Source organism: Panthera leo, chromosome F3, assembly GCF_018350215.1.
Source record: "Panthera leo isolate Ple1 chromosome F3, P.leo_Ple1_pat1.1, whole genome shotgun sequence".
Taxonomy (NCBI): Eukaryota; Metazoa; Chordata; class Mammalia; order Carnivora; family Felidae; genus Panthera; species Panthera leo.
In genome coordinates this window covers 54833868-54854252 of record NC_056696.1, presented here as the reverse complement: position 1 = coordinate 54854252, position 20385 = coordinate 54833868, and the positions used below count along the sequence as shown (strand labels likewise).

Here is a 20385-nt window from a genome sequence, read left to right as displayed (position 1 = left end):
AGAAGAGAGAGAAAGAGTAGATGTGTTGAAGAGGTAGATGGAGGTCAGATCACACAGTACTTCAAAAGCCATAGTAAGGATTCAGAATTATCATCTATGTGTTATTGTAATTTTTCTCGTCTCCTGTTTTGCACATCCCTCTTTGCAATGCACCTTTGCATTGGTCTCATAAATGCAGACCTCTTTATGATCTCATAAAGAGGTGGAAGCTATTTCTCTGCCTCTAGAATCATGGTTTGCTTTGGCCAATGGGACATAAGGAAACATGACATAAACATAGGCTAGAAAAATGCTGGTACATTGGGGCTTGCTCCCTCCTGCTACTCTTTGGAACTTGGAGTCCACCATGGGAAGAAGTCTGGGCTAGCCTGCTGGAGTGGTAGAGACCACATCTGAGAAGAAAGGAGCCACCCCAGTTATATCCTCTACTCCTTGACCAGCTAGGTAACAACAAAATCTGTGAGGAAGGCCTCTCCCTAAAGCATTCAGCCTCAGCTGAACACTTTATTTTTTTCAGCTGAACACTTTAGACCATTCAGTCAACAGAAACACACAAGGAAGAACTAAAATGAGTTTGTGTGGCTTTAAATCACTAAATTTTGGGGTGATCTGAAATACAATAGAAACTAATTTTGTGTGAGAGGAGTCCTCTGGAGGGTAATAACAAAGTGGCCTACACGGATTTGCATGTATGTTTTTCGAAATCACTCCAGCAACAGTATGGAGGGTGGGTACAGGGAGACCAGTTAGAAAATTAACAAAGAAGTCCAAGTGAGAGATGAAGGGGGCTTGGCCAAGTCTGAAAATGTTAGTAATAACAATTTCTGTGATTTTGTCCACTTTTATGGTTTTAAATGTCATTTACTTACTGATGACTTCAAATGTACACGTGCAGCTTGGACCTCGTCCATGATTCCTGACTCGTATATCAAGTGTGCCTGCTGGATACGTGCATTTTGATGTCTACTTGGCATTCCGGTTGAACAAAATCCATGATTCTACTGATCCCACCTGCCAAGAAGACATCAAGCCTGCTCCTCTGATAGTCTACTATTCTCAGTCATTGACCATCCCACACTTCTAATTGCCAAACACCTTATAGTCATCCTTGACGCCTTTCTCTTGCATTCTGCGACCACTCCATCAGCAAGTGCTGTTGGCTTGACCATCACAGAATGGATCATCGATCCAATATGTACCCTGATCCAAGCCATCATCCTCTCCCACATGGACCATTGCTATTTCCAGAGAGTCTGTCTGCTCTCTGCCACCGTCGTCAGCTGGATTTGTTCTCTAGTGCTGCATAACAAGTTACTACCCATGTAGTAGCTTCAAACAACACCGATGTATTATTTATGGTATTTGTCTATTACTTATTATGAAAACAACAACTTGTTTTCTCAGTCTGTGCATCCGCGGTCCAGGTCCAGGTTAATTGGGTCTTCTCGGGGTCTCCTCAGGCTGAAATCAAGTTGTCAGCAATCTCTTCTGAGGCTCTTTCAAGCTCACAGGTTGTTGGCATCATTTCATTCCTTGTGATTGTACGACTGAGGTCCTTGCTTCTCATCAGCAGTTGACCAGGGACTCACGCTCAGCTCCTAGATGCTGCTGGTAACGCCTCACCCTGGGGCCCACATAGACACTTCACAACGTGGTTCTTTGTTTCCTTCCATGCTGGCAGGTTCCGACCTGCTGCTGCTGCTTTCCTTTTTAAGGGCCTACCTCAGGCTGGAGCGGCATAATTTCCCTTGTGATCAGCCCAGTCGATTGATTAGTAGCAAAATCACAGAAGTGATACTCTATCGTATTCACAGATTCCACCCACACTCGAGCAGTGAGAATGGTGCGGCGTGTGTCCAAAGTGGGGAGTGTCCTCGTGGCCCATCTCGAATCCTATCTACCACACCAACTTTAACTCTGGTCTCTGAGGAGCAGATAGAGTAATCCTGCTTTAAAAAAAAAAGTCAGATCATGTCAGTCTTCTCCTGACAACACTCTAATGGCATCCCATCTCAGTGAAAGGAAAAATCCAATCTTTTTCTGGGTCTGCAAGTGCTCTGGTTCTCCCCCAGTTACCTGACCTTATCTCCTCTCACTCACCCCCTTGCTCAAGTCATTCCGGATGTCTTGGCTCCTTGCTGGTCCTTAAACATACTGAGCACGCTGTCATCTCAGAGTCTCTCCACTTGCTATTGCCTCTACCGCAATATACACTCTTCAGATATTTGCACACCTCGTTTACTCATGAGTTAACAGATTCTACCCATCTGATTAAAAAGGCATTCAATAATTCTATGTATTCTGTGATAATTCTATGTGTCTCTGAGTCACTTTCTGTCTCCCTGATCCCATTTAATTTTTATTTCTCCTGCTGACTCAGTCTGCATCCTCCAAGAAGCAGATGCTAAGGTGGATTTAGATGTGCAAGAGCTTTACTGGGGGAAATGCCTTAGAAGGATAAAGCGAGAGGGAGGAGGAGAAGATGGGCAGAGCCTTCGGACTTGAGTGCAGGTCCGATACCAGTGAAGGAACAGAGGAAAGGGGGGAGGGTTGGTTAGAAGAGCAGGTAGGGAGGGCTTCAGATTGCAGTGTGGCCCTGAGAAGGTCTTGGCCAGCCTGATGGGGAACCCTCATGTGAAGACAGCCTGTTAGTGGAGTCTCTTGTGAGGAGAAATGACCTAGCTCTGGCACCCCTGATCAGTCAGTTTAGAATCAGCCTGGGGGAAGAGGTGGGGGCAGAGAGGGGGGTACACAGTAGGTGGTCCGGAGGAATGACAATTAGAGATCAGCAGCCACCTCTGTTCCTCATAGCTGGTTCTCTTAAAGGAATATCAGTGACTCACTTCCGTAGTAACTGTAGCGGTCACGTATATTTATTCATTTCTACCACCACCTCCCAGCTCCCATTAGAAAGTGGGTTTCTTAAGGCCAGAATCTCTGCTCTCTTCACTGTTAAATCCTCAGAAACTACAATAATGCCTATCCCATAATAGCCATTCTACAGTATTTGTGAACAAGGGACTGGGTAACTAGTATTTTTTTGAGTGTTTACTGTGTACCAGGGATTGTTAAAAGTGCTCATACTTTGGGGCACCTGGCTGGCTCCGTTGGGAGAGCATGTGACTCTTGACCTCAGCATCATGAGTTTAAGCCCCACATCAGGTGTAGAGATAACTTAAATGAAAAAAAAAATTTAAAGTGCTCATACTTTAAATTGATTAATTTCACAACAACTTCACAAGGTATGTGCCATTTTGCCTCTCTGTCACAAGTGACAGAATGGAGGTATAGAGACCCTAAACAACTGAACTAAGGTCTCACTTCTAAGCAAGGAGCAGAAGCAGGATTTGGACCCAGTGTACAAGCTCCTAACCTCTGCTCCATACTTACTCCCAGAGAGAATGCATGCATTGAAACTCAGGGTACAGTTGTAGTTGAAATCAACTGAGATACAAATGAATTTAATGCAAAAAATAAATAGAGAAATCAGAGAGCTCTTCAGTATTTGTCTTGGGCAATTTGGCAAATAGTGGGTTTTGAAATGAAAAAGTTTAAAGTGTTCTAATCTTCTGTAGGTTTGAGGGGGATTTTTTAAGCAGGTTAGTTTTGAAAAATATATTAACGGGTCATGAAATCATAAAGTAAATGTCTGAATACCTAAGACTGGATTTCTAGGGACCCAGAAATATAGATTTGAAAATCATCATCATAGAGTTGGTATTTAAAGCTATGAGACCAGATGAAGTTACTTGGAGAAGCTATGGAGATAAAAACGGGAAGGAGACTCAGGGAAGAGCCCTAGATAGATCTTAAGAGAATTATTATTGAGTGAAAACAAAAAGCCAATCATGACACATATTGTATAATCCCATTTAGGTAATGCACTCCAAGGAACAAAATTATAGAGAACAGATCAAAGTTGCCCAGAGGTTAGTCTTATGTGAGGTGGGTGGTGTGGGGGTGGTGAGGTGTGACTATAAAGTAATAGCATGAGAGAGTTTTTTTGTGGTGATGGAATATTTCTGTATTCTTTTTTTTTTTAACGTTTATTTATATTTGAGACAGAGAGATAGAGAGAATGGGGGAGGGGAAGAGAGAGATGGAGACAAAATCTGAAGCAGTTCCAGGCTCTGAGCTGTCAGCACAGAGCCCGACGTGGGGCTTAAACTCATGAGCTATGAGATCATGACCTGAGTCGAAGTTGGACACTTAACCGACTGAGCCACCCAGGTGCCCAAACATTTCTGTATTTTGATTGCAACGATGGCTGCATGAAATTATACGTGGGATAAGCCTTCTGACAACCATCAACAAACATGCAAAAAAGTGCTTGTAAAAACTGGTGAATTCCAAATAAGAATAGCTGTGTGGTTATATGTATTATAGCAAAGTCAGTTTCCAATTTTGAACAAACGCATTCTATTATGTGAGATGTTATCAGTGGGGGGATCTTGGATGAAGGCCAAACAGGGACCCCATGTACCATTTTAGAACTTCTTGTGAGTTTTAAACTCTTTCAAATTAAGAGTATTAAACAGTATGAAGAGATTCTCTCTGGAAAAGTGATATTTGTACATCTATTTAGATTTCCTAAAATGCTTTTCCATATAATTCTATAATTTTTTATGGCCCCTCCCCAAAAGAAATAGATTCTAACTAACTTCCTTTTGCTCCTGGACAGAAATATTTAATGAAAGAAATAGGATGCAGTGAAGAATAATTTATGCAGAAGGCCATTTCATTCACTCAGTTAAGCTGGAGAACCCATGATATGCTGGGCAATAAGCTAGACAGAGAAAGAAGCACGTGTCAGTAAATGGTGCACAGTCCTGGCCTCGGGGACATCTCATCCTAGCGTGGGACAGGCAAGTAAACTAATAGCTACAATGCAATATTTTACAGGTGATTCAAAGTTCTCATTGTGATTATCTTATTGTGGTACATATGGAAAGGAAAGCAAGTATCCGTTTAAAACGCTAAAAATACTTTTTTTTTAAAAAGGCAGAGACATTAACCTTGTATTAGTCTTCAAGGTCTAAGGACAAGATTATTTTGGCTTCTAATTTTACCAGACTTCAGCTCCTAATACTATTAAATCATTTCCTAAGCAAGAAAAATGACTTGGGTCAATAATAATTAGGCTATGCTTCTACTGCTCAAACCTTAGAAGTAAATAAGCCATTGGAAAGCCTGCCCAGTTTTGATGTGCACTTAGTTAAGCTGCAATTGGCAGGAAGGGATCCCTGGTACAGATGGTAGGAGGGGACACAAGAGTAATAAAAGGACTGAGTCCGGATTCCAAGGAGCTGCTGCTGGAGTTGGTTTGTTCTTTTTGTTAAGATGCAGATCAACCTCTTCAGTTTTCTCCTAATAGAAGCCTTAGCAGGGATCCAGCAGAGACAAGCTGTGATTCAAAGAGGAGAAACCTAGGGGTGCCTGCAAGGCTCAGTGGATTGAGCATCCCACTCTTGATTTTGGCTCAGGTCATAATCTCACGGTCATGAGCTCAAGCCCCACATCAGGCTCTATGCTGGGCATGGAACCTGCTTAAGATTCTCTCCCTCTCCCCTGCTTGCTTGCTCGCGTGCTCTCTCTCTCAAAAAGAAATTAATTAATTAACTAAATTCAAAAGGGAGAACCCTAAACCATGAGAATGACCTGCCTTGTCACCAGGGGCAGGAGATTAGGAGTGACTGAAGGTTAGTGTCACTTCTTTTTTGCCCACTATACTCAGTGAATTATCCCCTTTTCCTTAAAAAAAAAATGGTTGTAATTTGATAAGGAACAAGCTGTTTACATAGTCCCAAGTAATTTTCCCAAATTATTTATAAATCTAAAATACTATCTTTTAGGGGCGCCTGGGTGGCTCAGTTGGTTAAGCATCTGACTTCGTCTCAGGTCATGATCTCAGGATCATGAGTTCAAGCCCCACGTTGGGCTCTGTGCTGACAGCTCAGAGCCTGGAGCCTGCTTCCGATTCTGTGTCTCCCTCTGTTCCTCCCCCACTCATGCTCTGTCTCTCTCAAAACAAAACAAAACACATTAAAATACTATCTTTTAATAATAGAGCCACCTAGCCGACATACCTTAGTGAATCATTAGAATTAACATCAGCAGCATCGGGACAGACTGACATCACTCAATGAGGCATTGAGAAGGACACAGCATCACTTCTGTGGTGCTCCTGCCAAAAATGATGAGGCTAAATCTAATCATACAGAAACATCAGATAGAGCCATACTTCAGGACATTCTACAAAATTAGTATCCCGTACTTTTCAAAAATGTCAAGGTGAAGAAACGGAAAGGCAAAAGAAATGTTCAGATTAAAGTAGACTCAAGATGTATGACAACTAATTGCAATGCATGATTCACTATTGGACTCTGTACTGGGGGTGGGGGGACAGGAGAAGGGGTAAAAATAAGACATTATTGGCACAACTGATAAAATCTGAAAATGGACTATAGACTAGGTAATAGTATTATGTCAGTGTTAAATTTCGTGATTTTGATTTTCGTATTTTAATTCCGTAAGAGGATGTCCTTGTTTTTAGGAAATACACAGTGAAGAATTTAGAGGCAAAAGAATGCAATCATTCCAAATTTCAAATAATAAAAATTCACGTGTGTGTGTGTGTGCAAAGAGAGAATAATAGTGCAAATGGAGCAAAAGGGTAATCGGTGAATCTGGGAAAAAGGGGAACATGGAAGTTCCTTTCACTATTCTGGCAACGTTTCCCTAAGTTTAAGATCAAATCAAAAAGTACGATTTGAGGAATATGTCTTTGTCATTGAGTGCTCACTTTGGGTAGCTCCTTTTTGTGCATTTAGTTGCATCAAGGTAGCAATTTTCCTGAGCTCCTAATGGGTTCTTGGAGTCCATTCAACAACACAAAGAGACAATGATAAAAGTTTGCACAGAGACTGTCAAAGCCCAGAAGAGAGGCTCCCAGCTCAGGCTGTGTGTGGGTAATAAATTGCTTCCCAGCACTGGTGATCCTTGAACTAAGTCTTAGAGTATGAAGAATTGTTAGCCAGTCAATGGAAGTTTTCTTGGTGGCAGCAATGTTCAAAAAAAAGATTTTGTATCTTTTCTTGCCCCTAAAATAATACTCTCTGTCCTCCCTTCTCCGTGCCTGGGAGGTTGATGTCTATGGACTGCATCACCTGGACTCCCTTGCTCTGTCTCCCAGAGGTTTGCTCACTGGAAGACACTAGCAGGAGATGCAGGGGCAAGCACAGAGGGGAGTTGGGATATTATTCCCACTGTGGTTTCAGCAATGCCTATGGAGAGCTACTGCTCCTGTGACTTGACCCCTTTCCTAGCTCTGGCATTCTCCAGGCTTCAGTGTCTCCACATATCCCTCTTGCCTCTTCAGTCACGGAGTAGTAATGGCTTCCTGTTATTGCTAGTTTCTTGGTGCACCACTAACTTCATTAGTTCCCTTAATTTCCCAATTTCCTCAAAATAATTCCTCATCAAATAATTTTTTTAGTTAAATTCTTTTAACCGAGCCGTGTGTTTCCTGGTAGGATCCTTCCTAAACCACAAAGCGTAGCTGAAGCAGAAAGCATATGGGGGAATGGTGGGTGAGGAGACTCACATGAGGCAGGGGCCAGACCAGGAAAAGGCCAGATTTGGCTTTTATCCTGTTACTGCAACATTCCAGACATTACAGAAAACAGACATGACAGGGCTGTGTGGAGGAGAGACTTCTGCAGCTAGACCTCAGTTGTGTGACCTTGGTAAGTGACTTAATCTGCCCAAGTGTTTCCTCATTTATGAAGAGATTAACCTCACAGGGTCCATGTGAGGAATAGATGGGGGAATAGAACAAGTGTATCTTAAAGTCCAATCCCAGGATCATCTCCTTCAAGAGTCTTCTCTGACTGGATCACTCCCTAGTGACCTCTTCCTTCTCTGAATGTCTGTTGTGCAAAGAGTCACAATCCATAGTTTACATCTCAGTGTTTGTAATGATTTCATGGATGTATATGTCTATTCGGCTGCTGTGATTCTCCAACTAGATTTTACCATGTTTCAAGTAAAGGGCCATATTTTACACATCTTTGACTTACCCCATGTTGGGCGTATGAAAGCCTTAATACACCACTTGGTCTACAAGTGGACAGAAATGATTTTGAGTGTCATGGTATTTAAGGGCACATTCCTAATTCTCTCCCATTATTTCTGACTTCTCTACTTCTGCTATAATATTGTAAAAGTAAAACAAGTGAAAATTCTTTCCTTTCTTCCTTTTAGCATACTTTTTAGCATCCTCTATATGTACATAGCTACAGACATTTTAGGTCTGTTTCATTAACTCTAATCATTTAGGAAAGGGGAAATTGGAATGGATATACATTTCTTTTTTTTAATATGAAATTTATTGTCAAATTGGTTTCCATACAACACCCAGTGCTTATCCCAAAAGGTGCCCTCCTCAATACGCATCACCCACCCCCCTCTCCCTCCCATCCCCCATCAACCCTCAGTTTGTTCTCAGTTTTTAGGAGTCTCTCATGGTTTGGTTCCCTCCTTCTCTAACCTCTTTTTTTTTTCCTTCCCCTCCCCCTTGGTCTTCTGTTAAGTTTCTCAGGATCCACAAAAGAGTGAAAACATATGGTATCTGTCTTTCTCTGTATGACTTATTTCACTTAGCATAACAGTCTCCAGTTCCATCCATGTTGCTACAAAAGGCCATATTTCATTCTTTCTCATTGCCACATAGTATTCCATTGTGTATATAAACCACAATTTCTTTATCCATTCATCAGTTAATGGACATTTAGGCTTTTTCCATAATTTGGCCATTGTTGAAAGTGCTGCTATAAATATTGGGGTACAAGTGCCCCTATTCATCAGCACTCTTGTATCCCTTGGGTAAATTCCTACCAAACTCCACACCCGAAAAACAAATAATCCAGTGAAGAAATGGGCAGAAAACATGAATAGACACTTCTCTAAAGAAGACATCCAGATGGCCAACAGGCACATGAAAAGATGCTCAACGTCGCTCCTCATCAGGGAAATACAAATCAAAACCACCCTCAGATATCACCTCATGCCAGTCAGAGTGGCCAAAATGAACAAATCAGGAGACTATAGATGCTGGAGAGGATGTGGAGAAACGGGAACACTCTTGCACCGTTGGTGGGAATGCAAACTGGTGCAGCCACTCTGGAAAACAGTGTGGAGGTTCCTCAAAAAAATTAAAAATGGATATACATTTCAAAAGTTAAGCTATATTCATGTTCTCCAAATCGCACTGGCTGAAATGATAGATGGTACTTCAGAAGTGGACAAACAGGGTCCTCGCTATAGCTGTGTCAATTTGCTATTTCCTTTGCTAAAGTTGTTTTGATAATTGGTTTTTTTCCCCCTCTATCATCTGTAGTCCTAGGTCTTTCCATTTAACAAATTTTTCCTTAAAGATAAATGAGAAGCATAAAATAAGCAGAACGAGGACTAACATTACCATAGCACTTACTTGATAATTTTCTCACATTGTCTCATTAATGCTCAGGGCATCCACAAGGTCACTAAATATGATTATTATCACTTTTGGCCAAATTAAAATACCAAGGAACAGAGAGGCTAACAGAGTTCACCACTCCCTACACACACTGTGTAAATGTAACTCACTCTAAGATTCAGCCTGATATTCATGGTTACTTCTCTATGCCCCTCTAAATGCCTTCTCCAGCAAAGAAAAAAAAAAATCAGACGAGATCCTAAACCAGAGAAACTAGAGTTGTTGTTTTCTTAGGTCTGGAGGATGTCTCCTTCTTTGTTATGCTCAGGAAACAACTAAAGGCAGCCCTAGCCTGGACGCGGTCAGCAATGAAACTGGTCCATCACATGGACACCTGGGTGGCTCAGTTGGTTGAGCCTCAGGCTCTTGATTTCGGCTCAGGTCCTGGGATTGAGCCCCACATCAGGCTCTGCGCTGAGTGTAGAACCTGCTTGGGATTCTCTCTCTCTCTCTCTCTCATTCTCTCTGCCCCTCTCTCCCATTTATATCAGGCCAGTGTAATTCCCTCAGGACTTTTGCCTGTGCTCCTTTCCAGACCAGACACCCTCAAAAAGTAGGGTTTTCCACTAGTCATGCAGTCCTGGCTCCGGGATTGAGGTAGGAAAGTAGCTTCTGAGCTTTCCTGACTTCTGTGCTGAGAACAGGGCAACTATTCACCAGAACCACAACGCCAAGAAAGGAATGTCTCCTAACTTGCCACAGTGTATTTATTCCCCCGTATTCATCAGTGACAAAGTGATTAGCACAATACCAGTTATTGACCCTACCTACAGGAGGCTGGTGGGTTGTGTACCTGAAGACAAGGAGCAGAGTGGATATACATGGACATCTGCATTCCTGGGGTGAGTGGTCAGCCTGGGCAAGATGCCCAGCACAGGACCAGTCTGAAGAGACAGCAGGCTGCTTTGGGCCCAGTGGGAATAAATACAACGGTGTTTGAAAAGAAGCAAGAAATCTAGATTTATGTGGTAGGATGATTTATAAAAATATGTAAGTTTTGTTTAAAATGTTGTACAAGGCTAACATTCCATTGGTAACCACGTTATGGCCCCTTTGATAAGGAGAGATGCTATTTGACTGACTAGCATGGTACTTGTCTTACTTTGGGGGCACCCAAAGTGGACCCTGAGACAAGGTCTTAGGTGCAGGCAGTTTATTGGGAAGGTGATCCTGGGTAATACACGTGGATAAGAGGAAGGAGAAATGTTCATGGAGTGTGCATTAAAGGACAAGTTACCTCCATGGACAACTGGGGTTCAAACTTAGTGGGACCCACTGAGAAGCCCTGAGGAACACACTTGAGCATCAGGAAAATGGGCCGGTTGGGGCATGTACATGGACTCAGATCCCTCATTGGCTGAGTTGCAACAATTCTCAGGAGCAACTTCCAGATTGCCCATGCTTACAAGGTAGCAAGTTCCATGGGACCAGAGAAAGTCTCAGGCAGGGACCAGAGAAAGTCTCGGGCAGGGACCAGAGATGTAGGTCAGGTGGGAAACTGCTGCATGCTGGGAACTGTCTTATGCCTGCAGGTAAAGTCAGGTGGGCCAAGGCCACGTGGAGCCAGGCATTGGCAGCATGTGCTGCACCTTTCTTGTCCAAAAGATACAGGCATGAAAGGTAAACATCCAAGTGGAAAATGTCAGGAGCTGAGGATAACAGGATGCTGTTAGGACCGCTCCTTTTCTATGTGTGGGTCTAGCTAGGAGATAGACAATAGATAGAAACAAATATTCTGGTGCAGGTTAGAACTGAGAAGAAGAATGTGGCAGGGGAGGCCTGGGTGGCTCGGTAGGTTAAGCGTCTGTCTCTTGATTTCAGCTCAGGTCATGGTCCCAGGATTGTGAGATTGAGCCCTGCCTCAGGCTCTACACTGAGTGTGGAGTCTGCCTAGGAATCTCTCTCTCTCCCTCTCTCTCTCTCTCTCTCTTTCTCCCGTTAAAGAAGAAATCATACACAATCCTGGTATGGGTGGGTTAGATGACACCTTGAGAAACTGAGAAACTCACACCACAGCCTCCTACTGCATTCACCTCTGGTCCTCGGCGGGGCTCACTTGTCTTACATAGTTTTTCTATCACTGAATTTTCAACGCTTTGTTCATTTATTTTTGAGAGAGAGAGAGTGTGTGTGTGCGCGTGAGTAAGGAAGGGGCAGAGAGGGAAACAGAGGTCCCAAGCAGGCTCCTGCTGTCAACACAGAGCCCGATGCAGGGCTCAATCCCAGTACCTCAAGATCATGACCTGAGTGGAAATCAAGAGTGTGGAGCTCAACGCAGTGAGCCTCCCAGGTACCCCTTGCCATCGCTGAATTTTTACTTCCTTTGAGTCAAGAGAGTATTTGAGTATTGGTTATAGTTGTGGAGAAATTTGCACAGGTTTACTATTGAAGTTTCCGAGATAAGGATAGCTGTTTACATGTCCTGAACTTTGAGAGGCAAACTGTAGGAGTATACGTGTGTGTGTTCATGGGCATGAATGAATGATGCTCGGGTAGGTGGGGGACCAGTGATATTAGAAGCTATTTTCATAGGGAACCAGCATCAAATAAAATCAAGTATTTACTTTTTGCAAACGCTGACATAATGGTGTCTGGGATTTTTTTTTAAAGGAGTTTCTTGTTTGCTTGTTTGTTTGTTTTTGTTTGTTTGTTTGTTTATGCCATTAGTATAAGGTCAGGTTCTGTTGGACTTTCCAAGGATGGTAATTTTTGTCTTTGTCCAGTAGTTCACACTCAATATTTACAGTGTTTGTAGCTGATTATTTCCACCCCCACCCCCATGCTTACCTATACTCTAAAAGTCTGCCCAGTGCATTTAAGGGCATTACGTTTTGCGATGATCCCATTCTACAAATAGGTTGCTAGAGTTGATTCTGTCCTCTGGATGTCCTTCAAGACATGCTATTGAAACGACTGAAGGCTGCAACAAAAATCTTTAATGCCAAGAGAGGCTTGATTGTATTCAGTAATGTGGGGCCTGGGTAGTTTCACTTCACATGATAGGCCCGTGGGTGACATGTGACCAGAGCCTTCCCTGTCCTCATTAGCCAGCCATGCCTCTGTCGAGAAAAGGAACAGTGTTAGTCATGGACTGGAACAGGTCTGTTGGTTTTCGCTTCCACCTTGCATTTTGGAAGCAAATATATATTGAGGACGTCTATAGAATCTCCCCAAATGGGTCCTGTTTCCTTCCAAGAAATGTACGTGAAGGATATTGAGAGACCATATTATAATTTCTGTATGTACCTTCAGAAAAGTTCCATCTAGCCTGGAGTCTGCTTTAGCTGCGTGCTCCTGTTTAATAACTTTGTTTCAAGTGTTCCAAAAAGATATGTTCTCCTTGACTTCTGAGGATGTTAAACGTTCTTATCGTTCAGATGGCTCCTCAGCTTTTACAGAGGCATCACTAATACTAACATGCTGTCTCTTAAGTGGAAAGTGTTAATGAAACTCTTCTACCCTTAGTGGAGACTTCAGTTACAGTCTTTCTTCTTCCTGTAGTAACAATTCATATGAGTAACAATTAAATATCATATGAGATAAAAGTAGGAATGATGTAGAGAGGGGAAGAAAAAAAATAATGTACTAATGGTTGTTGTGTATGTCTGCTCAAGTGCCGTAGAAAAATATCACGAACTGGGTGGCTTCACAGCAATACATTTTCTTCCAGTTCTGGAGGCTGGGGGTTCAAGATTAAGGTACTTTTAGTGTTAGTTTCTGGTAAGACCTCCCTTCTGGCTTGAAGATGGCCACCTTCTCACCACTGTATCCTTACATGGCCTCCTCTCTTTGTGCACATGGAGGGAGAGAGAGACACAGAGACACAGAGACAGAGACAGAGAGACAGAAAGACAGAGATCTGATGTGTCTTCCTCTTTTTTCAAGGATACTAATCCTATAGAATTAGGCCCCACCCTTATGACTTCATTTAGCCCTGATTACCTCTACAAATATGTATATGCAATAAATCTTAACACATCTATATACAATGTGTATATCTACCTATAAATTCAGCTACATAGTATATACTTATAAACTGAAACCTCGAGTTACTTCTCCCATAATCCACCAAATGAAATACAAAAGTATAAATACATATTTTAAGGCTTCTCGTCTTTGAATTACCAAACTATAGTCATTCTCAGGACTTAAGCTGGACAAACTTCTGGTTTGTTATTCACATTCATTTTTCACGTGGCAAGCTTTCTCCTTTTGCAAATGACTAAAACATGCCTCTCCCATCTTTCCATTAATACTTGTCTTCATTTTTCTCTCAAAGTTTAATTAAAAGGTAGTTTTGGGGGCATCTGGGCAGCTGAGTCAGTTAAGCTCTTGGTTTTGGCTCATGCCAAGATCTCACAGTTGATGGGTTCAAACCCCGCATTGGGTTCTGTGCTGAAAGTATGGAGCTGGCTTAGGATTCTCTCTCTCCCTCTCTCTCTGCCCCTCCCTGGCTTGCTCTCTCTCTCTCTCAAAAAATAAATAAACATAAAAAAATAAAAAAATAAAAAAGGTACTTTTTGTGAGGGGAAGGGGGAGAGGGAGATAAGACAGGAGGTGGTGACCTCCCTACCATGCCCCCTTCTCCCAGACATGTCTCCCTTCAATTCAGCATCCTGTGAGCACTATTAGGTAGCATTAGTCAGATTTGTCCTTTTTGGGTGTTCTTAAATATTTGTTTGTACTTCCTCGAAGCACAGAGATTAAGACTGAAGCTAGAAGATGCCAAGCAGCTCATCAACTGAGTAAGAACGAAATTAGCCAAGCTCTTTACTTAACTGCATCTACTGTCTGCTGACACAATGAACTCACTTGGGCTACATGGCTTTTGATCCTCCGACAACACAGAACATCACCACAGTCTATATTCATTAGTTACTCTCAAAGAATGTCGACAGAGGCTATACTGTGCCATAGAAAACTAACTGGTTGACAAGTAAAATCTTAGATCTGTAAAATTATCTACTGAATGCCAAACAACTGAATTCACTAAAAACAACAACAACAAAAAAAAGGAAACAAGTCACATTTTGATCTGAATTTGCAGGCATGGCCGAATTTCTGACATGAAATGACCTTCTTAACTTTTTTGTGGGGAGGAAGTACAGAAATTTGTTTTTAATCTCAGAACACTTGCTATATATATATATATATATATATATATATATATATATATATATATATATTTCTATATGAGGAAATATAGATATTCAGTAATCACATTCATTCTCTACATAATGAGATTTTTTATTGGTCTAGTGACATAAAAGAATTTCTTCAGTACAGAAGATCTTCTATAATCAGTATATCTCAGATATAGAAGATCAGATATCTTCTATATCAGTATATCAGTATATCTCAGATAAAATTATGATCAAGAGTTTACACATACTGATATACACATACAGAGTAAAACCTCTTATATGAACCCACTCACAGTAAGCAAAGCAAAGAATAGTATAGTATAGTACAAATTTTCAGGACTTTCTTACACCAAATCTTTATATTAGGACCAACCACCCTTGCAATTTCTTTTTTTGCAATCAACCAAGGAATAGCTGACTGCTTGTTTTGAATCCCCCAAATTATGTGCCCTGATGGGTATGTACTATTATTGGTCAGGTTGATTCACCACCCTCTGTAAAATCAAACCAAACAGAGCAACTGATCTACAAGCTCCACTCACTGTGTAGGAAACAAAAGAAACAAGGTTACACTCACTGTGGTCCCTTCCACCAGTTGCCTGGGGCCAGCTAGCAAGAAGCAGCAACAAGGTCTCCTGGCTTTAATGATGCTTCTGTTGAAACCATTTGAAACAGTGTTTTCTTCAAGTGTGCTCTGGGAAATACTTGTCAAGTGAGATGCTCCACAAGAGGAAGATTCTATGGTCAAGCAAGTTGGGGGAATACTGACCACTTGTCTCCCTCCAGGACATTCTTCATGTATGCTAGCTTATTACAGGCATTGCAGAGCCCCAGAGTAAAGCAACCTATTGAACTTTATTTAAAACAATACTTTCTAAACATAGATAAGTATTAAATTTTTTTCTCATAACATTCCTTTGGGAAATGCTGGTTTACAGAATTTTAGTCTGGTCTTGAACTAAGCAAATTGATCTAACTGTTCAATGATAGAAAAACATCCAGGGAATTTTCCTTTTCGTGGTTAATTAATATAATGGAAACCACAAAGCTACTCAGAAATTCCAAGAGAAAGCAATTATGACAAGGAGCTCATACCATTCCTCAAAAGAATAAAGGCAATAAATGACACAATACCAGATATCTAGTACTGCTTTATTTCTTTTCACTGCTATCAAGCCTGTTTTTCAGCTGATTCAAACCCTGTGCTGCACCAGCTGACCCAGTGGGATCACCACAGGCTATTTCACATGAATTTACTAGAGTAAAGTGGTGGAGAGTCTCCACTGTATATATTTACACACCAAGATTCTACACTGAAGAGAAATGTATGCTGTAGTATATCTGAGTAATGACCCTTTGGACACTCTTATTCTGTGTCTTTTGGGTTGTGCTTACTGCCAATACATCTTAGAGATGATATTTTCCTGTGAAGGTGTGTGTGTGTGTGCGCGCGCACCATCTTTGATAGTAATGCCATTTGAGGAATATAAGAAAAGCTAATACATCACGCCAGTGGTTTTTTCCAAACCTGTATTTTATCAGTGCTTTGTTGTACCAAGAAATGATGGCATGAGTAAGTATTTGTCCTGTCCTTTGCTTTCTTCCAAGTAGTATGTTTTCTTGGCTTTACTGTCATCTTGAGCCTTATTTTGGAGGGCAGAAGAATGCTTAGGTCATGTTTAGTTTTTATAGCCTCATTTAGTGGAAATGGATCCTTTGGGCCCAGTCTATGCCCATTGCCTAAATTTAAAGTTCCTTTTCTTGCAGGTGGCTTAATTTATATTTGTTGATGGCACAATGAATGCAAATAACCACACAGGTGACCTTTAGGAGGCTGTGAGATCCAAACCGGTTATGTGAGTGAACTTAAATTCAGAAAGGGGTTGTGATACATTTTTAGCGTTTCTATAAATACTCTTTTCTTGAGGAAGGAACATGTTTCATCGCCCAGGAGGTATTTTGGAAAGATATAGAGAGTTAATCCGTGGCAAACGATCAGGTATTTCAATACCACACTGCTAAATGAGTGATATGGTAAAGGGAAACATGAGCTGAATTATGGAACCAGTAGAATGGATTATCTGTTCAGCCCATTTCATCACATTCCTTTACATCCTGGCAGGACTACACCTTTACCTAAAATGAGAGCCTAATTAAGACCGAGTCATGACCTAATATGATGTGATATTTGAGAGAAACAAACAGTTTTTTTTATGATCTGACAGCTCTTCTGTCCAAGAATCTGTCCAAAATGATGCTTTGGCTGCAGCTAATAATGGAATCTGGTAAATGAAATACCTGATTAACCAAACCATTGATTAACATTTTATAGGTTGCCAAAATACCTACTGGGTGGTTAAATAGTTTTTTTCTCAGGAAACAAAAAAAGGTGTTTATAGAAATGCTAACAATGAAAGAAACCCCAGGGCACCTGGGTGGCTCAGGCCCTTGAGCATCCAACTTGTGCTCAGGTCATGATCTCATGGTTTGTGAGTTTGAGCCCTGCATTGACTTGCTGCTATCTGTGCAGAGCCCGCTTTGGATCCTCTGTCCCCCTCTCTCTGCCCCTGCCCCATTCATGCTCTCTCTCTCTCTCTCTCTCTCTCTCTCTCTCACACACACACACACACACAAATAAGCAAACAAAAAGGAAGAAACCCCTGTCTGGAAGCAACAATACAGAAGTTACTTGATCCTAAATGTTCTGCTCTATTTGATTAGAGCTAATCACATAAATCTACACATTGGAAACTAATAAAGCTTAATTCAAATAGAAACATCTCTGATCTAAAAACTGATTTTGGGGGTGCCTGTGTGTCTTGATGGACAACTCTTGGTTTCGGCTCAGGTCGTGATCTCACAGTTTGTGAATTTGAGCCCTGTGGCAGACTGTGCCCTAATTAGCACAGAGCCTTCTTGGGATTCTCTCTCTCCCTTTCTCTCTGCCCATACCCCGCTCTCTATATTTCTCTTTAAATAAATAAACATTCGTCCAACACCTTGGAATCTAGTATTGTGACTGGGGTCACCCTGACCCCTGGAACTCCAGTCGTGAAGACTGATGTTCCAACTTACCCCACTGTATCCAGTCGTCCATCCCAGTAACCCACCTATACGTCAGTCTTATGGAATGAGTGCTTTCGACTTGTTGACAGTTTGGAAGCTAGAATCTGATCTCTGAAGTTCGTCCTAGTTGCCTAACTTTTGGACTGGCAAATCAACTGTCTCTGTATTCCCCACCACCAGCCTCCCAGGGGCTCTCATCATATCCTGCTGGTGGTCTACCCACACTCTGCTTTGTTTGCAAGATGACTCAACTGATTTAACCTCTCCAGCTGTGTTCTATGACATAGCAGGTGTCTCATCTGTAATGAAATTGAAAAAATAAATCTATAAAATCCTAGTCTTCTTAGAAAGTAAAGTCTTCATTAGAAAATTGCCCGATAGGAATTTTAGAATCTTTGTTGACTTGCTAGGATCATTTATGTGTTTTTTTTTGAAAGGATTTTAGCATGGTTTCAGTATTTATGTTAAGTAGGAGTATGTAAATTGTTTAAAGTTAATAAAGAATGAACACAGTTTTACCTGGTAACTCACTGGTTGGAAACCAAAAAACAAAACTATTATTGAAAGAGAATAGGTAAAATCTCTTATGATGAAATCAGTAAGAAACAACTTTGAAATATATGCAATCAGAAAGCATATAATATATTGGGCCAAAAAAACCCCAAAAAACAAACGAACATGAAACTTGATTGGGTTACTTGTCCTTACCTGTGCAATAAAGTAAGAAAAAGAAAAGACATACAAATTGCAAAGGAGGAAATACAATCATTTGCAAACAACATGGTTGTCTATGCACAAAATGCCAAATAATCTATAAACAATCTAGAACCAGTAAGTGAGTCCAGCAAAGTTGCAGGACACAAAATCAATGTGCAAAATTAATCATATTTCTATATAGAAAAAAATAGACAATTGGAAACTAAAATTGAAATCAATAACATTTAAAATAACTTCAAAAAGGGGCATCTGGGTGTCTCAGTTGAGCACCTGACTTCAGCTCAGGTCATGACCTCACAGTTTGTAGGTTTGAGCCCCACATCAGGCTCAGTGCTGACAGCTCAGAGCTTGGACCCTGCTTTAGATTCTGTGTCTCCCTCTCTCTCTGCCCTTCTGTGTGTGTCTCTCTCTCAAAAATAAATAAACATTAAAATTTTTTTTTTAAATAATAAAATAGCTTCAAAAAGAAAAGAAATGCTCAGGTATAAATCTAGTAAAACATACAGAAGCTTGCTAAGGTAAAAACTACAAAAAACTGATAAAAGAAATAAAAGAAAACCTAAATAAATGGAAAGACATATTTAGTTTATGGGTTTAAGACTCTACATAAGAATGAAATTAATTCCTCCCCAAATGATCTGTGAGTTTCATGTAATTTCCATTAAAATACTGGTAGTGTTTTTTGTAAATAGAGATGAGTTTCTAAAATTATATGGAAAGAAAGGATTATAAAGAGAGAATGCAGACTAGCAAAAAGAATTCTAAAAAATAAGAATAAAGTTGGAAGATTCACCCTTTCTGATTATTAGAATTACCATATAGCTACAGAAATCAAGATGGTAAGGGTATTGACAGAGTGATAGACACAGAGATTAATGGAAAACATCAAGAATCCAGAGACATACCGACACAAATAGGGCTAGTTGATTTTGATAAAAATGCAAAACCAATGCAGTGGAGAAAACACATGCCTTTCAGTAAATGGCATTAGAAAAATTGGGGATGTATAGATGAAAAAAAAAAAGAGCTACAATTGAATTCTCATACCTTGTACAGATTTTAACCCAAAATACATCACAAGTCTAACAGTAAAATTATAAAATATTTAGGAGAAAATCTTGGTGCCCTAGGATTAGGCAAAATTTCTTATTCATGATACCAAAAATGCACACACACACACACACACACACACACACACACGCACACACGATAAACTGGGTTTCATAAAAGTAAAAAACTTATTCCACTAAAGACACAATTAAGAGAATTAAAAGACAAGCTACAGATTAGGAGGAAATAGTTGATTTCTAAATTAAACTAAAGTAAAGGTCTGTGACAGACCCCAGAGAGCTTTATACATAGAAAGAAAGTCACAGAATGATAGATAAAGGAAAAATGTTCATTAGGTAACATTCACAGCATGTAATTTTTCAGGATATTATTGCTATTTAAAGTAATTTTTTTTTCCCAAAGTAAACAACTTCTGTGGTTCTTGCTCCATAACTAGACTAAAATCTAAAGTCTAAACTGGTTATTCTAATAACATATATAGTGAAATGGGACGAGTGTCTAATTAGGAATTGGAAAATATGGATTCAAGTCTTAGTTTCTCCTAAGAAAGTATACCGATCTTCTCTGATCTGCAATCGTATTTAAATGGGAATAACATTTAAATGTTATTTGCCCTCTTTGCCTGTGTCACAGAATTTTTATGAAGACCACAGAGGTAAAAATGTGAATTTTGAAAAGTGTAAATCACTATATACATAAGGTATTATTATCATATTTAACGGATGCAAATGAAGAGCTCCAAAGGAGTATTAATTCTACTTGAATTCATTTCATTGTGGAAAGACAAGACTTTATTTTATCTGAACATTCGAGGCATTTGTGCTTTTGATGATTTCCTTCCAGTCCAGCTCA

At 40.5% G+C, this 20385-nt stretch overlaps 1 long non-coding RNA gene across 1 annotated transcript in view; it reads left to right on the top strand.

Annotated features, from left to right (window-relative positions):
* Positions 1-235: 235 nt before the first annotated feature.
* LOC122212271 overlaps positions 236-20385 on the top strand; it is a 37486-nt gene continuing 17336 nt past the window's right edge. Inside the window, exon 1 of the long non-coding RNA XR_006199079.1 lies at positions 236-459. This is a non-coding gene — a long non-coding RNA (uncharacterized LOC122212271). The remainder of the gene's footprint in view (positions 460-20385) is intronic.